This window comes from Myodes glareolus, chromosome 16 (assembly GCF_982192425.1).
Source record: "Myodes glareolus chromosome 16, mMyoGla1.1, whole genome shotgun sequence".
Taxonomy (NCBI): Eukaryota; Metazoa; Chordata; class Mammalia; order Rodentia; family Cricetidae; genus Myodes; species Myodes glareolus.
The window spans coordinates 53,261,115-53,269,372 of record NC_142041.1 but is presented as its reverse complement, the minus strand read 5'-3'; the positions used below and the strand labels follow the sequence as shown (position 1 = coordinate 53,269,372).

The window sequence follows — 8,258 nt, the reverse complement described above, 5'->3', positions numbered from 1 at the left end:
ATTGAATTATAATGAGAAAAGTAGCAAAGAAGAGTGAGGACTTTTAGAACAGTGCCAGCTTGGCTTGGCCGCCTACTCAACTTCATAGATGAGACTGAACGCAAGTGCCACTAGCTTTTCTGAAAACAGGGAGGAGTGGGATTTGATCAGGCAGTTTCTTTCTCAGGCTAAAATCGTTTTTGTCTATGATCTTGAAGGCTGGATATTGCTTTCATTCAGACATCTGTAGAAACTCACATGTTTGGTGTCATGGAATCTTTGTTAGAGGGGAAATGTGTGTTAAATATTACTTTTAAGTTGATAAACAAAAAGTGTGTGGGGCAAACACACACAAATTTAGATGGAAAAGAGAGGTTACTCTGGGAAGACAGAGTGAATGTGATGAATACTCATGGTAGGAAACTTCCTAAGAACTATTTTAAAAAAGGAAGACACTCAGACAAAAAAGAATAACACTTTTCATTTTAATTTTATTTTACATTTGAACCACACGTCTCCCCACATTCTTCCTTTTTCTCCCACCCCATCTCCACCTAGCCCACCCTCCTCCACACCTTCTTCCACATATGGAGGGCCTAGTTTGGTCTCATCAAGACTCCACAGCTGTTGGTCTGGAGTTCTGAATTTCTTTGAGGTTGGTTCAGCTGTCTCTCTAGATTTCTCCATCATGATCTTGATCTTCTTTGTTCGTATATTCCCTCCACTCTCTCTTCAATTGGATTCCGGGAACTAGGCCTAGTGCTTGGTTGTAGATCTCCTCATCTGGTTCCATCGTTTGCTGGATAATCTGGGGGCATGGGATGGCAAAGGTAAGGGGATTTTAGATGAGAACATGATGGAATGGGATGGTTGAGTGGGGAGAGGGACAGATTTGGAGATCAATGAATGAGAGATCTTGATAGACAGAGTCACTATAGGAGACACCTGGTACTGGGGAAATTCCCCAAATTCATAACAATGCTCCCAGGTAAGACTCCTACCAATAGTGGAGAGGGAGTCCAAATTAGTCTTCCCTTGTAGTCAGACTGGTCAATCAATACCCCAACTCTCACTTTCTAAAGAAAATTTGTAAAAGTATCTAGAGACATTGGAATTTATTTCTTCATAAACACACAGCTATGCCAGAAATTTATTAGGTTATTTGTACTATACATCATTCACGGAGAATAGGTTTACACTAGCCTAAGGAACTACACACAAATGCTCCTGGGGGCTAGGATACCAGTCTTACTATGATTCAGTCTTTAAATTCTTTCAGGAACTGTAAGGAGCGATCACTAGCCAGCCTTAGACACATTTATTGCCAAGGAGAAGTCAAACACATTCTTTCAATTCCTAACAATTAGATATTTTTCTGAATCTATTCAGGCTTTGTAGGAAGTGTAGGTTTATCAACCGCCCCTCCAAGCTCTCCATTATCTATCTGGAGAGCATAATTTGTTTCCCGCATAGAGTATGTGTTAACAGCATGATCTGTTCTACATTTATAATTAATTTGGAACTAACAAAGAAGGTAGGGAAAATTCTCCCATAAATAAAAGTAATGGATGCAAGTATTTAAACAGAAGGTCCTAGCAATTTCCAGAAATGAGAGAGGGAGAAGAAGAGGGACAGAGAAAATAAAATCGGTCTGCTCAATTTTGAAAACTAAAAATACCAAAAGATTGCTCATTCCTCCTACATGACACTAGATATTTTAAAATTCTAATACCAAAAGGAATAATAAATGACAAGGAGACACCCTGCACTGAATCTGTGAATGAGAAACTGTTTACTTCTCAATAAAATTAATGCCAGCTAGACTACACATGACTAATTGCTTAGTTCATACAAAATTTTATTGGAAAATCATTTTTGTACACATAAATTCTCACCCAGGATGAAGCTAAATATTTTGCTACTCATAGCACTTTTGAAATGATAGAGAGCCTGAAATTAAATTAGACTAAATGTCTTTATATTTATCCAGCATTAAACCTTATTTTCCTTACTCTCATTCTGCCAGCGTGACATCACTGGAGCTGAAGAGGATTGCTAATACTATTTATATTACACTGCAATGTCCTCTAATTGACCTTGTTTGTGCAATGGAATGGCTGCTTTTCTCTAGCTGCCAGCCCTTTATTGCAGCATTTTGACCATGCACTAGTGGCTCTTTGTGCTGCTGCTGGGTTCAAGAATCAATACTGGATTCCCAACAGCCAATAAAGGCAGCTGACAGCATGAATTAACTGAGTGTGGCCAGTTGCATGGCAGGCCATTGTCTTTAAGGAAAATCTGGCCATGATTACCAGCCACCATCTCCAAGTGAAGGTTTTAATGCAAAGTGCCAGGTTGCTGTAATTTAATTTTGGCCTGCTGCTCTGTCACACTCCCCTTTGCCACGGCTGCATGAGATCCAAGCTATTAATGGCTGCAAACCAAAACACATACGGAGACAAAGGCACATACTCCCAGTTATACCATAGTGTGCTTCCAGCTGACCTGTCTATTCTTCTGTCATTGTAGTCTCAGAGTAGATGTTGTTTCCTCCAGTCAATCTTCTTGCCATAGTAATAAGTCAAACAGAAGCTTAAAATCACATAATTGTGTGTGTGTGTGTGTGTGTGTGTATGACTTTACTATAGCTTTCATAAGTGGCAGGTTTGAAGTAGCTGCATACACTCAAAAAATAAACTTTTTGCTTTTGATTACAAACTGCTAAGATTATGAAAAAGACACCCATATTTTCTTATTTCTTGATACCGCAATGATGCCCACTTTTATATTGCACTGAACATATTTCCCCCTAAACAAAAAATTCCATTGAACTTTCCCATCTTTGTCTTTTCAGCAACATTTGACAGAGAACACACAGCCCTTCTTCGTGAAACATGTTCATCCCTCAAAATGTCGTTCCTCTGATCTTGTCCTGTCAGTGTCCATGCTCCTGCTTCAACCTTTAATTCATAAAACTGCAACTCCATTTATATTAGCAAATGCTTCTAAGTTCCATCAAATGTTACTCAGATCTTCATATGGCTCAGATTCTTATTGAGTTTGGCCATCCTGTTGGTGCTTTGAACTTCGTGTTACTCAAACTAGGCTCACTCACATTTGCTGCCCTTCCCAGCTCAGTGACTGTGCATCTAATACATGTGTGAAAATGTGGACCTTAACTCTGGATCTCCTTCTCATCATCCGACACACTTAATTCTTCAGTCAAACCTTCAAAGTCCCAGTTTAGCTTTCTACTAATTCATGTAATTCATTTGCTTTCTGGCTGACAAGTACTTTGTTCTCTTCTTTCAAGACTACTCTAGCTAGTACCCCTGACCTTAAAGTGGGCCTACTCCCACTATTGAAATCTTTGCACTAAAGATGAATATTCACCCTAAATTTCATCCCTGTTCATATTCTTTTTAACGTTCAGGGACTTTATTTCTTCTGCCATGTTCATGTCGCACCTTCTCAGTGCCATGCATTTTCTTTTCATGTCCATTAAATGATTGAAATGCAGGAACATAGACTATATCTGAGGCCAGTTTATAACAAAGCAAAGGGAAGCACCTGTGAGACCCTTGCCTGTAGTCCTGCTGCCCATGCTGCAGTTAGTGCTTGAGCTTCCTCAGGTACAGCAGACAGAAGGACAGCATTCCGAACAACATTTATGTAAGTCTAGAAAAAAAAAGACATGACATGTCATTTTTTGTTTTATCAAAAAGCCTATATTTCTGAGGGAATTTTGGTATTGAAAACATCAGCCCTGTTTATAACAATGTTCTTGGCTGAAATTAATTCAAGCAGAGTTATTCAAGGGACACCACATTATATACAAGCCATTTAACTTGAGTTTTAAAATGATTTTCCATGTCTCAGAATTATCAAGAAGGTACCAGTTTAGAGCAACGTCTTCCATAAAGTAGAACAAAGCCCGTGGTTTTCAGGGCTTTTTTTTCTAATATACGTGTGTGTGAGACTCTTAAAGACACAGTATTGGATTTAATTCCACTATTAAGTTTTACCTTCATGAATTGGAAAGAAAGGGTGTATTTTGTTTTGCTTCCAAAGTGAGCATCACAGCCATAAAAACAAACAAACAAAAAACATCAATTAAAGAATATAATTCACACATCACTTCTGCAAAGGTTGAAGTGCCAATGGGAAGGCTAAAGTACCTCAATTGCTGCTTTTTATGTAGAGAAACACTGAGAATCGGGTGTAGTGAACTTCACACTGACCTTGGTATTGTCCTGGAAAAGGGAGGACCGGTTTATTTGTTTGTTGGTTTATCTTGCTATCCTTTCAGGCTTCTCTTATAAATCTCTATGTCTTGGCATCTACCTAAGGGTAGAAGAGGCAGGGAAAGGGTGGCATCGAGGATGCCTTGTGCTCCCTGTTCCTGGAGCTAAGGTTGGAAGGCATTGCCAGGCAATCTCCATAAAGCCTCTGCCGCTGTTGTTTATAGGAGAGGACGACATGCTGAGTAGGAACTTGAGGGTCACTTTCCAACGCAGAGAAACATTCACTCTGTGGTTGTTAAGAGAGGAAATTTGGTCTAAGGAATCCAAGGAGGAATTTACAAGCCACATTTCTAAAATGTCTCTGCTTTTCTGCTAGTGCTCTGGCCAACTTAACACTCCAAGTGCTCTGAGTAAAGACAAGGAGAAGAAATGGCACAGTATCTAGCGCTCCCACACTGGACACAGAAAGGGGCCTTGCGAGGCTTCCTTAAAGACTTCACAGTGAGTAATTAAGCCCCCTTAGGCATCTTTGCTATTGATCTACTTTATATATCATGATTCTTCTGATGAGCAAGGTAAGTTTTACAAAATTCCCTTAGTCAAACCAACATTCTCCAGGTAAGACCTGCACTAAAATAAGTATATAAGAGCTATCGTGTATTACACCTTTCTGTAATAACTACATTTTAAATGACAATTGTGCTGGTTTGAAATGGCAGTGGCAAACTTGACAGCATGCAGGTCTGGATGGAGGGTGAAGTGGAGGACCATTCATCAAAGTCCTCACAATAAACATGCTCCTGAGAATTGTTGTTTGGCCAAACCTGAAATTATATGCCTTCTTTCTCTCTTTTCTGCACCATGAAAACATTTTATTTATTTGTCGGTTTATTCATTCTCAATCCACACCACAGAAGTTTTGTGTTTCTCCATGAGGCAATGTCACTATTCTTTGTCTTTCATTGCAAGCCTCTGAGTCCCTCTCAGGCCAAAGGAAAGGCCAGGGAGCCCCCAGATGCTCGTGATGATATATGAGACGGGAACGTGGCATCAGCTGGGAAAACAGCAGCCAGCGTTGGAATAATCAAAAGTGACCACATCTAATAATAGTCCGTGTGACAGTGAAGAGGGGACCCCAGGAAGCAGGTGGTCTATATGACAGAGGATCGATACTCCTGTAGAGGGGACAAAACATATTTCAAATGGAAAATAAACTCTTGGAGAATAGGAACAGGAAGACAAGAGAAGGTGAGGGAAGATAGCTAAACCTGCAGGAAATATCAGGACAAAAAGAGTGTGCGGGTGTGGGCAGAGACCACAGCTGAATGCAGATGAAAGCTGACAGCAGAAGGGTGAGGGTGAAGATTGTCGCTGTGAATTGACTCCCACCACATGGAAGGGGGCAAGGTAAGCATCCGGAAACTGGAACCACCCAGAATACCTAGCATCTTCCACAAAGAAATTTAACATGCTTGCAGAGAAAAAAGAAAGAAAGAAAAAAGCAAAAGAAAGAAACTCCCTGTTTCTGTCAAGAAGCATTGAGACAGCATCTAAAATTTGACTTTGTTTAGTGAGGTTTAAATTTTAGTAAGAAAATCAGGATAACTCATATTTCATTTCTTATGAAAACGGAGTTCAATGAAAAGGGTTATGGATGGAGGTTATTTGCATTATTTCGTTCAAAACAAATGCTGCTTTGATGCTACTGTGTGTATTTGCAATGCTCCCTTGCTCCCTGGAGAGAACATATACATTAAAAAATTCATTTCCCCTTTTCACTATTTCATCATGTATTTTAAACACACACACATACTGAGGGGAGGGGGAAGAGAGGGAGGAGGAAAGAGGGAGAGAGAGAGAGAAAGATCTAGCTGGCACATCCTTTAAAGCAACCCCAATATGAGAACTTTCTGGAGATAACCAATGTGCAGCACACATAAAGCTAAATATGCTGTAAATGTTAATAAAATCTCATTCCACTAAAAGAAGGAAGCATTGGAATTGCATGACTGTCTGTTCTTGTCACAGATTGTGTGAGTCTGTGCTTTCAGGATGTCACAGGATTCTGTAGTCAGGCCTAGGGAACACGGCAAATCTCATTGAGACTGTGGACTATTCTACTGTGTACAACACCATTGGGATTTCACTCTGTTATTTTGTATAGGCAAAATATACAATGCATTGTGGTCTCTTTGCCCGTGAAGACAGGGCATCTCATTTCCCAGTAGTTGGCTAGCGTATAGGGAAGACTTTCTCCCCACCACTGAAAATGTACGTGGAAATCAGAAAGCAAGGAGGAAGGGCTGTAATCTTCCCAAAGCAACAGCTTTAGAATCCTCTAGCTATTCCTGCAATGCGGCAGATGTGTTCACTGCTGCCAAGCTCAGGCTCACTCTGGAAAATGCTGACACGAGGGCTTGGACTCTGCAATAAACCAAGGCAGTGTTTACATTAAGCTGTTCGGGTCCATCAGATGTCCTCCTCGGAGTGCCCTTCAAACGCATCTCTGCATCCCGGAATCTCAAAATTGCTCAAGATGCTCATAGTCTTTTCATCTGCCTGCCTGCTTTGCCTGGATCACGAGCAAGCACTGTGAGGGCAGGTTTCCCACAGTCAGCACAGAGCTGGATACACAGTCAGGTTACCCTACTGGCTGAGTGAACAACAGAATGAGTAGTGATTAATGTTATCAAATGAAGGAGCAACCTCTTAACCTTAAGAGAAGTCTCCAAAGCTTTTAGAAACCAAACCTCTTACTGAGCGTGGCAGGTGGCCCTGTGTCTCTAAAAGAAGACAGAAGATTGCAGAGGCGGAAAGCCTAATAGGCCCATGCTCTCACATGCAGAACCCTTCCTAAGAAACTCTTGAACCATTCAACCTATGTTTCTTGAAAGAGCTCTTCTGGCTTTCTGCTACCAGACTGTGGTCTTTTGTTTCTTGACTAGAATTGCATTTCTAAGGGTGATTCTCAGCCTTTGTCTGGCTGTTCGCAATCCCTCACAAAGCAAAGATGATACTCTTCCCTAGCCAATGTCAGCTGAGCCTCTTATTGGTCCTGTTAATTTAGATCTTTGCTAAGAAGAAATAGTAGAGATAATAGCTGGAATCTTAAAGCTTCCCTCATATACTTGGGACCAGTCCCAAGTATAATGCAGAGCTAACCTCTTTGCCTTCTGGATGCAAAAGACCCAGGGAGACTGAGGCCCTTACAGGTGCTTTCTTCTTACATCCTCAGTAGCCAGGACTCAACTGAAATGAGGCAGGTCTGGTTTGTGCCTGTGTCTTGTTCAAGTGCACAAGGTTTTCTCTGTTGTTTGAATATCTGCCACATCCGAAGAAGCCCTCCCTCCTGTTAGGCAGATCCCCAGATACCTTATACCAGCAGAACCATCTCTTCACCTAGCCCTGTTACTTGGGTGAGGCTTGTAAAGAGGCTATAGGAACTTTCAATAAAATTTGACTGATACACGGAGGGCTGCTCCATCCTCCAGCAGAATGCACCATATGTTCTTCTGTAAGCACAAGTGACTGAAGTCTTGAATTTATTCTTCAGCTGAAAGAGAGTTAAAATGAGTTGTCAAACACTTTTTGTTCTGTATCAGATTTAGGGCTTTTTTAAATATGCCCTTTGGATAATTAGAATATTTTTAAGTATATACAAAAGAGGTTCATCTACTTTCCTATTAAGTAATCTTCTAGCTCAACTGCCACAGTTAAAAGTGACTAATACCCGGATGCCTTCCTTTGTTAAACAGTGCTTCTTGTCCTCGGCACACTGAAATACATCTTTCCACCTGGGACAGAGAGACAATGGTAATTCTCTCCTCACCATGAATACAGATATAAATATGTATCTTTGTATCCATACATGCACACATCTGTGCACGCACACAAGCACACTTCAACTTTCTAACAATCACTACTACCCACTACACTGTGTGCAAAAATGAAAAAAAAATGCTTTACAATTTAATGCTGAGTTATATGGTTTACTAGCAAAAATAATCAGAGTTTCACTTTTCTCAAGCTCCAGTC

At 40.6% G+C, this 8,258-nt stretch overlaps 1 long non-coding RNA gene across 1 annotated transcript in view; it reads right to left on the bottom strand.

Annotated features, from left to right (window-relative positions):
* Positions 1-549: 549 nt before the first annotated feature.
* LOC146891476 (uncharacterized) overlaps positions 550-8,258 on the bottom strand; it is a 17,770-nt gene continuing 10,061 nt past the window's right edge. Inside the window, exons 3-4 of the long non-coding RNA XR_014997459.2 lie at positions 3,550-3,657; positions 550-787 (exon numbers count right to left, since the gene is read on the bottom strand). This is a non-coding gene — a long non-coding RNA (uncharacterized LOC146891476). The remainder of the gene's footprint in view (positions 788-3,549; positions 3,658-8,258) is intronic.